This window comes from Cricetulus griseus, chromosome 3 (genome assembly GCF_003668045.3).
Source record: "Cricetulus griseus strain 17A/GY chromosome 3, alternate assembly CriGri-PICRH-1.0, whole genome shotgun sequence".
Classification (NCBI taxonomy): Eukaryota; Metazoa; Chordata; class Mammalia; order Rodentia; family Cricetidae; genus Cricetulus; species Cricetulus griseus.
Genome location: NC_048596.1, coordinates 47,424,964 through 47,441,409, shown reverse-complemented (window position 1 = coordinate 47,441,409; position 16,446 = coordinate 47,424,964). Strand labels below are relative to the sequence as shown.

The 16,446-nt window shown below is 37.2% G+C and overlaps 1 pseudogene; it reads left to right on the top strand.

Annotated features, from left to right (window-relative positions):
- Positions 1-13,630: 13,630 nt before the first annotated feature.
- LOC100761921 lies at positions 13,631-14,567 on the top strand (annotated as a pseudogene).
- The last annotated feature ends 1,879 nt before the right edge of the window (positions 14,568-16,446 follow it).

Genomic DNA, 16,446 nt, shown 5'->3' with positions numbered 1-16,446 from the left:
TTTGTGATAGAAAGTGACAGATGAATTAAACAGTAGCTTAAAACACTTGTGTGTATGTATAAAATTCTAAAAGAGACCTTTTTTGTATAATTTACACATACTGATAAAAATTGTGATGTTTTCTATTATGTCAGAAGTCTTTGCCAGTATAGCTTATCTAAAAATAACTGATGAATGAGTAGCATATATGGGGAATTTAGCTTAACCCATATTTTGAATCATTGTATCATGTGTTATGATAGTAAATCACACACAATAATTACCAACTGCATCTACATTCAGCATACGTCAAGAGACATTGCTAATTTCCTGTTCTACTGAAACATTATTTTGTATGTTCTCACTAAATTTCCACTTGTTACTTCTATTCCTAATTATGTCCTGGGATTCCCTCTACCAAGTAGAACATCAGACCCTCTAATAAGTTTTACTAAGAATTGATGTTTAATTAAGTGTCATGTAGCATATCGATTAAATAAATGTTAAATATCATTAATATGTTAAATATATCATGTAAGTAATTGATATTAGTATTTGCGAAATCCCACAACTAAGTAAAATATTTCAACTGACATATAAATACTTTCCCCTACACCCTTAGATTAGTGTGTCCTCTAAGTCCTCATAATGAAGCTTCTTGTTTGAAGCAGAGACTGTTAGAGATGTTACAACTGGTGTAAGTGCAGGGAAGTGACTCTGGAGGGCTCATTTCCAAATGGGACACCTGTAATAACCTAACTTTCTTTGGAGGGTGTCTATTGATATGTTTTTCATTCTAAGTATGAAACTTTGCAATTGCACACTTATAAATAGTACTAAATGGCCTCTGTTAATAAAATTTTTACAAAGGAAATGACAGGAAAGCAACACCCATGATGCATCAACAATAATGCTGCCCAAAGACACCCAAACAAATGGCAATATCAATACAAATACTATGCAAAAGGGGAACAAATCTCATCCCATGGAAGAGTACTGCCAGCAAGTAATGACTGAGAGAGGGAGAATTAACTTCCCCAGGTATGACAACCATAATTAGTTATCCAATATAAACTGTTTAGACCTGAAATTAAACACAAAGCAAACTAAATGAACTCACAAGCTTTATTAGCATATATATATATATATATATATATATATATATATATATGAAAGAAACCATTAATTTGTCTGGGTGAGGGGTATGTGGGAGGAGTTGGAGCTAGGAGGGGAGGATGCAATGTAATATAACATTCATTATTTTGTCAATTAAGTTTGATATGAATTAGAAAAATACACATGTTTGCTAGTGCTTGGGGATTTTGTAGGAACATGTGTAAATGGATATCACCAAATTTACATTGGCTGAATACAGGAAAGTTACAATGTTTTGAGGTGAATTTCAATATTCAAAATTAATGAAATTTATTTAAAAATTCATGTGAGTTTTGTACGGTTCCAAGCAGAATTAATGGAACTCATCAGTGAGGCTTTTACAGGATTTTGGAAGCCTAAGCCGAATACAGGGTTGCCTTATGAAACCTTAATATGAGAGGGGGAGGTTAGTCCTACCAAACTTGATATACCATGCTCTGATGACACTCATGGCAGAGAGGAGGTTTGGGTGAGGGAATGGCAGGAGGAAGGGGAGAAACTTGGGTAAAACAATTAATGAATAAATTTAGTTAATAAAAATCATGTGCATTCAATGAAGCACAGTCACCATAATTTTATTTTTGTTTTAAATAATAAGTGGTACTCAGTTTTGGACACGGGCAAGCCCGAATTTTCATGTTGGACAACATTAGTACCCATGAGAATGTATGGTTCATTGACATCTGAAAGCAATAGGCAGCGTGCAATGGGAGTTAGTAGAGCAATGAAAAAATGAACACTTAAAGAAATATATCTAGCTCAGAGAGATCAGTATGCTATTTTACACTGGTTTAACAGTGTTTGGATGAATGGCCGTAAAGTATGGATACCAAGTTTCCCAAGTAGCATTGCATGTTCAAGTGGAAGTATAATCTAAATATACTATCCTATTGGTTTCTACAGCAGCCACTCACAAGATTGCACTGGTTTCATTATCCTCAGCAACATATCCAGGAGTTAAAATTGTATCATATTCCCTATCTCACTTTGTCTTCCACACATGACATCGGGAGTAACAAGGCAATTATGTTTGGCAAATATTTCAAAAGTATTATTCATGATATGATAGGAAATGTTCTGTCTGCCCCAGGGGAACAGCGGGAGAGAGATTGGGAAAGAGAAGAGAGAGTGGGAAAGAGAAGAGTGTGAGTGGGCCTCTGCCTCCCGAGTGCTGGGATTAAAGGCGTGCGCCACCAATGCCCGGCGCGGTGTCTTTCTTTAAAAGCAGTTCTTTTCACCTGCATGCAGACTACCAGTCATGGAATCCTGGGCTGACCAGGGTACTGCCTGAACGCTTTCTGCCAGGTGACAGGAGCAGGCCAACATGATGCCTGAGTCCTTACTGTTCTCACAGGTATGAATTCTGAATCCTTATTAAGTGGAAGAAGGAAACACACAAAATAGTCTAGGCTAACTCCCTAATAGCCTTGTACGTGATCACTGATCCTTAATGGTGTGGAAATGGCTTCATTGTCTCCTATGAGATGAACACACACTGCCACACTGAAGGTTACTTCACTTATTAATTATTTCTCCTAAAGGTCTCATTTATTAATGAAGTCATCTTGAGTCTTAGCCTTCAGTACATGAACTTTTAAACTGATACATTATTTCAAATTTTACCATGTATTTCTTTTTAAAATTTATTTATTTAATTTGGAAACCATCATATTTTATATATCAATCACAGTACCCTCTCCCTTCCATCCTCCCCTAACCGTCACCGACCTCTCTATCCCACCAACCATCTACAACCCAGGGAGGGTGAGGCCTGCCATGGGGGATCATCAATGTCTCTCACATAATTTGGGGGAGGTCTTAGGCCCTCCTCCCTGATTCTGTGCTGACAGAGTATTCCTCCATGGGCAATAGGTTATAACACATACCTTGATATAATCCATTTTATTCACATGCTTTATATTCAGTGTCCAATGATGATATTTTATCGTTTAATGTTGCAAAATAGCATTTTGTTTTGCCATTCCCTCTTTCTTGATGAACATAGATTCATTAGCTCTTGGTACCATTTAGAAAGCCAAGCCTATTTACACCAGAAAAGCATCTTGGTTGAGTTCATCTCTAGCAATATGCTCCTTAAATCCCAATCTCATAGTCAAACTCTGCTTACAAAGGGATATGAACACAATCAGAACTAATAGAAGATTTATTTGCTATGAAAAATTTGCTTTTCTGGCTATCAAATATGAAAATTCTATAGATGCAAGTGAGTCAGAATGTGCCAGATTAAGGAAAGTCAATGCTATTGAAAATTATAGAACAACAAAGAAATTGAAGTAGTAATCAACCCAACACCTCTTTCACTTATATTTCTTCCAACTTTATGCTCTTTGATAATAAATGATATCTTGATGTATTTTATTGCCACTAACAGGATAATAATTATGACTTTGCATTATTTGAACTATATTGGAAAAACCTTAATCTAGAAATACTATGACAGTACTTACTTTTAAATTGATCTTCATAGTTACTTCCACCAGAATTTTTAAATCATATTGTAACCTACATTTGAAACCCATTTTATTTTTCAAGGATCGTTTTAATAATTTTAAGAGTTCGTGAATCCATATGTATGTGTGTATTTGTGTGTGTGTGTGTGTGTGTGTGTGTGTGTGTGTGTGTGTGTGTGTGTGTTTGTGTGTGTGTAGGGGGTTGGGGAGTGGTCATATATGAATGCAAGTGCCCAGAGACCAATAGCATCAGATCCCCTTGAGGTGGAGTGACAGGTCAGCTGTCTGCCCTCTGACATGTATGATGTATGCTGGGAAACAAAGTTCGATTCTTTGTAGGAACAATAAGTGTTCTTTCTAGCTTCCTGAATTTTATTCTTTAGCTGATAAATAATACTGAAGCATATTAACAATGCAAAACACATGTATTTGAGTGTCTTTCATGCTCACTGAGACCAATTGAACACTAGAACATTTCATGCAGAAAAGGGAATCCTCTCTAAAGTTTCATTACATCTCCACTTGTCCATTGATTAAAAGACCCTCATTTTGGCCCTTTAGAATTATTTTAGGTTTTTACAACTTGTATAAGATAATCTCAGACATATTGGTGTAGGTATTGTGTAGAACATATGCAAGACACATTACACAAAAGTATGTGGTCTCTGGAATATAGATAGTATGCATCAATGGAAACACCTTAAAAGGACACGTGCCTGTAATATTAACCCAAGTGAACATTGAGAATAACCAGCCTGCCCTGTTTTTCCATGATGTTTAATTGATTATGTGATAATTTCTTTTATTGATGTAATGCATTTTGATCATATACATCCACCACTACCAGTCTCCCACCTATCCCAGTGACTCTCACCTTTTCTCCCAACTTCATGACTCCTGATTTCACTGTCATTAATTACTCTCTGAGTTCAATCAGAAGCACTTCCCACAGGCATAGGAGTAGACACAGTTTTAATTGCTTCTTTCCTTAAAAGAAGATGGGGATTTTCTGGTATTCCTATAAAAAAATCTCTAGGGATGTCCCAGTCTAACCAATTTTTCTTGTTCTTCATGCATTAGTTGTTGTGTCTCAGCATGTCTCAGTCCCAAACCATGGAAGCCACGAAGTTCGGCCTGAGTGGGGGAGCCTGGACTTGAAAATTCCTTGCACCCCAACGGTGATAAAGCCCAGACACAGGCTTTAGAGAGCTCTCAGTTCCATGCTGCAAAACTGGAGTCTCTCCTTTATTTAGTATCTTACTGGCTGTAATCTAACCATACTTCCCTGACCAGGAGGCCATTTCTCTCTCATCTCCCTAGACCTTATCAACCAATTTCTCTATTATCTCTCCTCCTTTTGACCTCTGCTCCCAATACCTCCTAACCATCTCTGTCCTCAGTTGTCAGGTACACTTAGCCCTCCACCCTGATGCAGGCCTATTCAAATGCTTAGTTCTTCAGAGATGCAAAACTCGGGGAAATTCTCCACTGAGGCTATGAAATTCAACAGTAAATCAGCTAGCATCTGCATTACAATGTAGACTGGAGCTCAGGAGCTTTGGACCCGAGAAATCCTCTAATAGCCCAATCTTCGGCTCCATACAATTAGCTCTTCTTCCACAAGCTCTTACACCTGGGGTTTTTCCACTATGCTGTAAGGCTTCTCTCTCCTTGGAAGTCAGCAGATGAATAAAGATGGAAAGACACACATAGCACAAGCGGCCAGCCATCTCTGTGTTTAACTAAATCTCCAGGCTTTCCCCCAATATTCAGACTTAATCGTGGCACAGACAGCACAAGTGGAGGCCCCACCAAGATCTGGAAAGAACGGGGATCCTGAGCGATTGTCCTTGGAAGAGTAGCCAGCAATTAAGTTTTATGAAGGTGACTGGTAAGGATACTGGAAGGGTACCTGGGCTCCTCAGAGTGATGGATTAGGAAAGGTATTGGAAAATGGGTGCCTCAACTCCTCAGAGAGTTGGATTGGAAACAGAGAAGCCCTGTCTCAAAAAGAAAACTGCAGTTAATGGAATTGTTATGAAAAGTAAAAATAATGTAAAAATAGAAAATGAAAAGTAAAGTTTTAAAAAGAAAATAAAAAGTAAAAAATACACAGTGTTTTAAAAAAGAAAATAAAAAGTAAAGTTTTGAAGAGAAAATGAAAGGCAAAAAATGCAGAGAGAGTCTGGATGCTGTATGCTATTGTGCTGGCTTTGAATTGTTTAATTGATAAGGAAAGAGCAATAGCTGCTAACAGACATTTGATAATAAATGCTGCTAAATTAATCCAACTTATGTATTTAAAAATGACTTGACTTCTAAATATAAGGACAGGTTTCTTAGGAAAAGATTTTCTGCTTTTGTTTCCACAGAAAATGAAAAGCTGTATATTCCTTTCAGACTAACATGGTTTGATGAAGCAAAACCCCCTGAAGCAATGGCCAGGTGATCCAATATTGAAGAGACCTGGGATGATGTAGTCACAGACCACTACAGACAGGATTTCTGGTTTTTCTTGGCATCCCCATGGTATTTCAGCACCCCCATTAAGCAGGAAGCAGTTTGGAAAGAACAACACCCACATTCCTAAATATTGCTTATGAATGTATATTTTCATTTAAATGAGATTGGTTATAAATGGCAATGACCAGGAATATTAGCCAGATGATAAAGAGAAGTGAGTTAACCTTGAGAGTAAAAATGTATGTACTTAGAGATATGAGACAGAGAATAATTAGTTACATGATTGTATATTTTCTTGGTATATTTTAATAGATAGGAGAGTGGAAGTAAAGCAAAAGACAAGTGCAGAAAATTTCAGAGTTTAAAAGTTTAAAAGGATCCTTCCTTTTCATAGAAGCCATCACTTCAGGTTTATCAGAGTCGCCCCAGGCCTTTGGGAAACAAAGGTGTGACCACGCATACATGCAGAACAGCATGAAATATCTGTGCCTGAACTGGTTAGCAATGTAATGGACACCAGAGACCTACTAGATGAACAAAAATATACAGGGCAGAGTGATTGGGATGAGTATAGAGTTGCCAAGTATCAGGATGGAGAGGCTTCACCTCCTTCATTTTAAACTGGGAATACAGAGAGGCAGAATCCCAGTGGTAAAATTCAGCAGGAACTAAGAGGCTTGAAAGGTTTAGTGGAATCACTCTCACAGGAGATAAGAAATTTGCAGGTTTCCCCAGATCAGAGAAATGTTCCTTTGTCTGTGAAAGCAACAAGCATGGGTCAGCCTAAGGAACAGATATCCTTTGAGTGGTGGCATGGCAGCCACAGCAGGTCATATGTCTTCTATGCAAGCTACTATTAGACAAGCAGTGGATAGAAAGAGATGCTCAGGGATTTCGGACATTTCCTATATAGGAGCACAAATATTCTCAGAGAAACAAACAAAATGCAGACGCCAATACCATTTAAGCAGTTCAAGGATCTTACTAGCACATATGTTCATTATACATCAACATCGGTTTTCACCCAGATGCTATAGGGATTGCCCTAGGAATTTGGAAGCAGATAGCGAAGGCCTGCGGGTCATGAGGAGATTATTTGTTATATAGAGCAGGGACCTAGGGAGTTATTTCAGAATTTGACTCTAGGCCAATGCAGACATTACTGAAAAAAAAAAAAAAAGATAGAGACACAGGTGTTGGACCTTTGATTGAAACAGCTAGTTTATGAGAATGCTAGTACAGCATGCCAGGCTGTGCCAAGGTATCACAGGAAGAAAGCTGACATAGACAAGTTCATGAAGATTTGTTTAGATATCGGAACAGCTTACACTCAGGGATTAGCAAAGGCAGCTGCCTTGCAGGAACTTCAGTTAAAAATATGTTATGCCTACAGAGAAAGAAAGGAAGAAAGAGGAAGAAAGTCACAATGCCTCCTAGAGGTTGCTTTAGATGTGGTCAGGAAGGGCACCGGGTTAGACAGAGTCCCACCAGAGGAGAAAATAGGGAACCAGGTTTGTGCCCGAGATGCAGGAAACGAAAGCAGTCACAGATGTTGTACAGCGGGGCAGAGGGAAAGGCAAGGAAGGTCAAGGCAAAAACCTAAGAAACTTACAGCCTTGAGAGCTGCTACCATGGCTGACATCCATCCAAATGCATAGAAAATACTATTAATACAGCTAATCAAAAACTGTTTTAAGACCTTGTGGAACAAGAAAGACAACATAGACAAATTTGGATTTATTCGAATTTGGGATGCTCTTAATTCAAGGATTGGTCATAGATATTGTGCTACAAGAGATTTCAATTAAAGAAGTTTCATTTCAACAAACTAATCATAACCTAGGCAAAAGGAGAGGAGAGAGATGTGTGCATGTTCTGTGTGTATGGTGTGGCCACACTGGTATGTATGAAATGTGATTGTGAGTGCCTGAACTTTGACAAAAGGAACTGCTTAAATTGCCTTGGATATGAGTAAAGGGATATTTAGATGGCTTCGGATAGTGTTAAAAGGCTACCAAAATTCCTTTAAACATAGTTAAAAAGAGCATCCAATCAAACAGTCAAGGTCTTAACTAGAAAAGATTGGCAATTGAAGCCCTCAGAGCCAGTTGGTGAAAAAATAGAAAAAGGCTATGGCTTTGACTTAAGAGCAAAAGAAATCTATACAGATAATTTTGTAGGTTTAACAAAAGAGAGGTTACAAAGGGCCTCATAAAAATTTTATTAGTTAAAAAAGAAAATCTAAAAAATAGTAATTAATTTATGATTAAGAAAAAGGGTTTTGAGAAAAAGCCTCAAAATATCTGCCCTTGTTTGATCTCCACCTGGGAAGGAGTCAATATAGATGCAAATTAGGTCCTGTTGGCTAAGATACAAATAAGACTTTGGCAGCTATTGAGAGCTTTATAGGTTGGATTAGAAAAGACTACTGACAAACTTCACATAATTTTTAAAAGTTGTTTTGGGACATATGTTATAGCCTAAAGAAATTAAGCCTTAAAAATTAGAGATTAGTTTGCAATCTTTAAGTGATTTTCAGAAGTTGTTGAGAAATATTCAATGGTTACATCCTTTTTAAAGGACATTTACTGGAGATTTAAAAACTTTAATTAAGATTCTAATTCAATTCACATAGACAGTTAACTAAAGAAGAAAATTGCCATGTTTTGTGGGTGACATGGGAGCTCATTGAGACCTTCCCGGCACATTGGCTGGAGGGAATGAGTCAACAGATTGGCAAAGTGATCTATTTGTGTCAGAGAAAACTCTGTAGTCTCAGAATTTTCATCACCAAAACAACAAAAGTTTAAGAAAACAATTTGGCGTAACCAGAGAGACTGCTCCCCAAATCGTCAAACACTTCGAAGTGTGCCCATAGTATCTACCTGTGGCTAATGTGGCAGTGAACCCTCCCTCGAAGCCTATGACAAATGGACGTTACTCATATTGCAGAATTTGGCAAGTTAAAATACGTGCACATGGCAGTTGATAGGTATTCAGGTTTCTAAACATATGATAAGTCATTGTGTAGTTCCAAAAGTGATAAAGAACAGATATTGGATTTGGGTATTCTAGTAAGCCATTTCAGCTATTTTGTACTCAGGAGAAAATTGATCACAAATAAGGTGTTCCTTGTAATTCTCGGGGATGAGGAGTTGTGGAGCATGCTCATGGCTCTTTGAAAACTAACTTCTAAAGATTAAAGAAAGGGGGAGTAATGTTCTCAGTCTCTACATAATACATTAGACAATGGAGAAGACCCAATCCTGCCCTAATTTGGGGTTGAGGGAATGTTTGTATTTTCTTGCAGGAAAAGAAAAAAGTGAGATGGCTGCCAGAACATTTGTTGAGATGCATGGAGCAGAGAAAATGGAACCTGAGACCGGGGAGCCTGCCCAAGCCAGTTCGAGTGAAACACACTGAAACAGTGTTCCTGACCCTTAATTTCATTGAATCTACAGTTCATGATAGAAAGGAGGCAGTGGGTTCCAGAGTTCCAGTTTCTCAACAGGTGGGCCATCTTGCAAGTTGATGGATGAAAAAAGAGACTTTGGCATCACTGTTGGGGTGATTGCAACTATTGCTATTGCTGCTACAGCAGTCATTGTATTTGGGATTGCCATCTCATAGTCTGTAACTATAGCCAGCATAGTGGATAAACTGATAGGGGAAGTAACAGAGGCTCTTAGCACTCAGAGTTCCATAAATAACAGTCCAGGTAGAAAGTTTAAATCAACAAATTATGCTCATCAATTGGTCAATCAAATTATTAGGATAAATGAGACCTGATTTCCCCCATCCTCTGGAGAAATCCTCCTTAGGGTATTACAGATGGCAGGCTGTTTAGTCAAAGAATGGCCTGGGTCCTTATCTCTGGGCCTCTCAGCCATAGGATTTGTTATCATATGTTTCATTTAGCCAAGGTGCTGCGGTGCTACACAAGCCTAGAGTCAATTTGTCACTCAATAACTGTAGCGAATCCTTCAGCTCAACTATGGTTGAGTCTACAGAAAAATTAGGCAGCCAATGACAGGTGAGACCAAGGGGATGCCAGCCAACTTAAGACAGGAGAGTCATGCAGCTTGGGTGATTTCTCCATTGACGGGTAAAGGTGACATCAACATGCTAGTCACCCAAGACAGGCACTAATTTATATATTAATTAGGGGGAGATGTTGGATCCCAGCCCCTACAGGGTTTCTGTGAGTTTCTTGTCAGCCAATAAGCAAAGGTGGATCCTGTGTTCTAGTCCTGTCTTACAGCCTCATCCTTGCCCCACTACACCTGGTAAAACAGGAGCTCTTCTTCCACAAGCTCTGACACCTGGCATTTTTCCACAAGGCTGTAAGGGTATATAAGGCTGCTTTCTCCCTGGAGAACAGCAGATGAATAAAGATGAAAAGACGCACATAACACAAGTGGCCAGATGTCTCTGTGTTTAACTAAATCTACAGGCATTTTCCCCGTACTCGGACTTAGTTGTGGCATGGACACCATAACTGTTATCTCTTTCATGGCCACCTCATGAATGAAGATTTCCTGTCAGACTTCATGCATGGGTAAGGAACAATATTCAGTGGTAAAAGCTATAATGATAGACCCTATAATTGGTATGATATCATGTAGCCCTCTCATCCTTTCCTTCACTTAGAAATGATATATTTAGTAAGATATGCAATTTTCTAGTTTTTGATCTATAAATAAGGCAAGTGAGTGACCCTTCTTTGAAAGAGGATGACTTTATAGAGATTAAGAAGTAGATTCATATTCATATTTCTCTTTCCTCTCTTCTTGAATGTCTCAGACTGCATGAAAATATTCAATCACTAACAGAAAAGATCCATGTAACCAGCATTCTGTGGCTAACTTGATGATCTCATACTTAATGTTGGAGTTATCCTTCTTTCTTTCAAAGGACTGATGGCCTTATATATTGCATAAACTTTTTCAGTGAGACTTGAAATGTATGGGAAGTGAGTTTGGTGGTAACACTTACTGTAAATAATATTAAAAGTAAAGGGGATGATGCAAACAGTTTCTTTATAAAACTAATTGGGTATGAGGTATGAATGCAAAAAGTTCCATTTTAGGAAACTTAGGTATTCTCTTAACATATCATGTCTATGAATCTTGTAAGAACCAAGGCAAGACACACTGAATATCTGTGATTTTTTCTATTTCCTAATTATGTTACTATTGTTGCAGAAAAAAAAAGCATAAAAAAACATAAGTGAAACCTGACCGTTTGGAAATTTCGAAAATGCTATATGACTCACTAAAGAATTTAAACACTTCCCTTCGCATCATATACAGATGAACATTATATTTAAAAAGTATGGAAATTATGGGATTACTGAAGAGATGAGGCTTAAAAATAACTTAACTTTTTCAAAGTAAGGCAATAACTTTAGAACAACTGGTAACTTCTGAAATGTTGAGTGTCTTCAATAATACCTACCAAGTCAATATTATTAATACCTATTATACATTCTTGTGCAAGCCTCATATTAGTTGTAGACTATAGTATTTTCTGAAAGTAGTCTAAATAATAGCTGTATAACCTGAAATATTCAGAATTTCAGTAGATTTCTGGTGGGGAATGAGTGTTTGTCTTAGGCAGATGTCCTTTCAAAGGCTTCAATTCAAGCAAAAAAAAAAAAAAACCTGCCCATTTTGAAGAAATTTAGAAAGCATGAAGAACTATGGTATGTTCATCTTAGGAATTAAGGAGCAAAATAAGTAGTAAAATAAAACTCAATATCCAAGGAAACAAAACAAGTATAGAAGTTGAAACATTGTTGATAGCCACATCATATCAAATGTTTTCATAAAATAGAAGGTACTTCTAAAAGATTTGTAAGAGACAGAGAGTACCATAAGCATTCAATTTTATTTTGGTATAGGTAACTTTAGTATCCTGTGACAGGATGAAAGAACAAGTAAGCTGAAGGAAAGTAGAAATTTACTAAATGAAAAATGCTTTTCAAGGAAACTGGATCCTGGGAATTGTAGCAGCAGCAACCAGTGGCTTCAGAGGGAGCAGGGACACAGTGGAGAGCATAGATACTCAGTGATGCTACTGAAGGAGGAAAGACATGAGGAGGGACAGGTCAATATCATCTGCAATGAAGCCCTGCTTCCCAGTGTCCATGAACAACAAATCAGCACAAACCAGAACACTCACCTATCCAAACATAACATGAAAACTAACAATACCTGGATGTGATCAACATTAGCATTTTATTAGCATTTTGTCTTCTCACAGTAGTATCCAAAGTTTGTTCGATTACTTTGTTTTCTTCCAGAGTCAGGGAAGTTAGTAAGAACAGAATGAGTCCTGTAGAGTGAAGGGACCAAAGCTCTTTGTATGATGTAGTTTATGATTATCTGCCTGCAGCTAGCTATCAGAACTGCATCAAGCTGAAGTGGCTAGTGTCACCTGAGTTATCCCACCATACCTACTGTACATAGAGATATACTACATCTCTTACCTAGATATCCAGAATCCCCTGTTCAGCTCTTATTCTCATTAGTAAAATATTATAGAAATAAACTCAGAATGATGTTTGAGAATAATTTTAGAGTTTGAGAGAAACACAGGTAAGTTTCAAAGCTAGCAGGTGCTGTAGTCAGGAGATGGAGGAAGGGGATAGAGAAAGTCATACATTTTGGGTTATGTCTATAAAATGTTCTCTTTTCAGCAATGATAGTTTTTAAGCTGCTCCATTAAGGAAGAGGAGGAGGGATTCACAAAAGAATGAGAAATCACACACTTTCTGAATATGTATGCTTAGAACAGTGTCCAAAATACAGATAAAGAAAATGGACAATGAACTTAGTGGCAAGCCAAAATACTTATTTTATAGGGCACTTAATTCCTAGCCCCTGTGCCCTAGGACAAAAGCCTGTAAAAGAAATGTGTGCTTTGGAACATAAACAGAACTTTGTAACTCAAACATTGTTGAGTTCTTGCCAAGGCAGCCATGTAAGTATGTTTAATGTTATTTTCATTTTAAATAAAAGTCTGACTTAATTTTGATACTTGAGAATCAGAAATAATTAAAAAAAATCACAGACTAGCATTTCAAATTTAACAATATGAAGAAATTACTCAGTTTCTTGTGTGCCGTAACTTACATCAAAGCAAGTTCTAATTCCATGAAATGATTCACAGCGTCTTCACCTATAGTGGCTATCTAGAGCATTCCTTGAAAAGTGACCAATAGAGAAAATGAGATATAAAGTGTAACAAGTAAATTTGGAGATCATCCACACATTGCTTTTATCATTATTAAATAGTTCCCATCTATTTATGACTATACAGAATACAAAATTATAAAATTGGGTAGACCTCCATTAATAATCTTCAAAATCTATTATATATTACTGTCTGTATATATAAAACATCAGATTTGATTTGGGGAAGTTCCATTTTCCAGACAATCTCATTGTACAGATTTTTTGATCAAAAGGCACATGTAATCACTTATGCTTTTCCATTTTACTTTCTTCATCATCATGGTCCTCTTTACCCATGGCTATGGACCATCTTATGAGTGAAAGATGACAATGATGAAGAACAGGACAGAAGTGACACACTTTCTTCTGCTGGGTCTCACTGATGAACCAGGACTACAGATTCCCCTTTTCATCACCGTCCTCCTCATCTACACCATTACCCTAGTGGGAAACCTGGGGATGATCCTCCTTATTGTGCTGGACTCAAGACTTCATATACCTATATACTTTTGCCTAGGCAATCTGCCCTTTGTTGATTTTTGTTATTCATCAGCTGTAACGCCCACAGCCATGACTGGCCTTCTTATAGGAAACAAGGTCATTTTCTACAATGGCTGGGCTACCCAGATATTCTTTTTTGTAGCCTTTGCTACTGTTGAGAATTATGTCCTGTCCACAATGACCTATGATTGACACAAAACAATGTGTAAGCTGCTACACTATGCTAACTATGACTAGAAGTGTGTATGTGTGTCTTTCTATATGTTCCTATTTCGGTGGTTTCCTGAATGCCTCCATTCACATTGGGGACACTTTCAGTCTTTCTTTCTGTGGGGCTCATGTGATTCATCACTTTTTTTGTGATATTCCAGCAGTTATGGTTCTCTCTTGCTCTGACAGACATATCAGTGAGTTGGTTCTTGTTTATGTAGCAAGCTTCAATGTATTTTTTGCTCTCCTAGTTATCTGGATGTCATACATATTCATTTTTGTCACTATTCTAAAGATGAAGTCAAGTGCTGGATATCGAAAGGCTGTATCCACATGTGCCTCACACTTCAGTGTGGTATCTATTTTCTATGGGACAAGTATATTCATGTACTTGCAACCCAGCTCCAGTCACTCCATGGACACTGACAAAATGACATCTGTGTTTTACACCATGGTCATTCCCATGCTGAACCCTTTGGTCTACAGCTTGAGGAACAAAGAAGTGAAGTATGCATTCAAAAAGATATTTTGGGATGTAAAGTCTTCATGACTTTGATTTTTCACTTCAGAGACTCATGATACTTCGATTTATTCTTTCTGATGTTTTCTTGTTCCTGGGTTATTATAAACTCTAACTTTTGTGCAAGTCCAGAAAACATTTCTTTTGCAGAAAAAGAGGTACAGAAAAACTTATTTCCAGAAACAGTTACCTGAATTATTGTGTGTAAAACATCATGGGTTGCCAACACAAACCTTCAATCTGGATATTGATGAATATACTCATTTTTCTTCATCTCACCCTAGCATGTTGAAATTAAAGTACATAAGTTTAGAGAATAGCTTGTGAACTACAGACATGCATATGGACAACTTAAGAAGAAAGACACTCATGGACACGATTCATTTTTTATTTTACTTGAACATGGCTGCTCTTGAGGATGATATAATCTTTTAATTCAACTGGATTTCAGATTAACCCAGGTAAATATAGGACAGTTGCCTATTTGCACCTGACAGGGTTTCTCTAAAATTATCTTCTACTTGCAGCAGAGAATTTATAAAGGTTTGCCCTCATCAATGTGTATTGACAGCCTCTCATTCATGGTAGGCTCTCTTCAATAGAACAGAAGCCAGAGAAAGAATCAGGTCTTCCTCTCAATGTCTCTGTGGGTGGTTCTATTCTTTTCCCTTGTCTTCTCTCCCATCGTCTTTCCCCATCCTCTTCTATTCCCATTCTCTTTTCTACCTTCTTTCTCTTTTTCCTCCATCCCCGTTCTACCCTCTTTTATATAAAATATATATCTTTTCTTATTTTTTGACATCAGAACCTATATCTGAGCTTCAAAATTTATGTTACCCAGCTCAGTCTTCTCTTTCTTAGGATATTGAAATCAGAATGCATTGCCTACTTACGTTCTTGATTCTATAGATTTCACTAACATAGTACGGGTTACACACACTCCACTATCATATGAAACCATAATCATAATAGATATCCTGCTTTATACTTATGTGTGTTTAAATTCATTCAATTTTGTTTTTGTTTTCCTTTGCAACACAGAAAATACTCCAGCAGCATTTATTATTATTATTATTATTATTATTATTATTATTATTATTATTTTTGCTAATGTACTTATTTTAATGAATTTGTTTTAACACAAATGTCAAACAAGATTCTATTGTAACTACAGCTAAATTGAAACTTCAGAACTGACAAATAATAACATGTTCATTTTGCAAAGTTTTTGACTACAGATTCTCAAATATATAATACAAAATTCAATTTAGTGCTTTCCATTACAACGTTAAAAATAAGCATTTTCTAATACCATGGTTATCAAAAGTGCCCTACCTCAAATCCTTGTTTTAAGCAGAAGAAGTAAGGAAAGCTTTACATCTTGAATGTCATTTAAGTGCTTCTCAGCCATCCAGAAATATCTAATATAGGTGGCAGTTTCCAATTCTTGGTATAAAGTCATACCACAGAATTGTAATGTTGTAACAGGACTTTTAAAACCAAATAAAGCAAATAAATCTATCATGCAGTACATTTCCTTGTTTGCTTTTTATTTTGTCAATGAGAAACCAGATTTAATGTTGTATGGCCACACTCAAGCAGTTTACCAGGTGAGGCTAGGCTCTATGGTTCAGACCACATGTGCAAAGGCAATTCTCATGAGGGCTGAGCATTTCCACATGAAAGCAGTTTTCATTTAAGATAGAACTTACAATGCATGTGCATGCCAATTAAACAAAGTTACCCATATTTGAACTCACAAGAGATAGTCAAATGAAGCCCTGAAGCAGTGCTCACTAGAAGAGAGGTACAGACAGAGAGGTTTTCAGCTGTGACAGTACTTTTTGTTGAGTCACTGGGACATGCACCAGCATATTCTGAACAACTGAGTCAGGAAGAACATTGATAC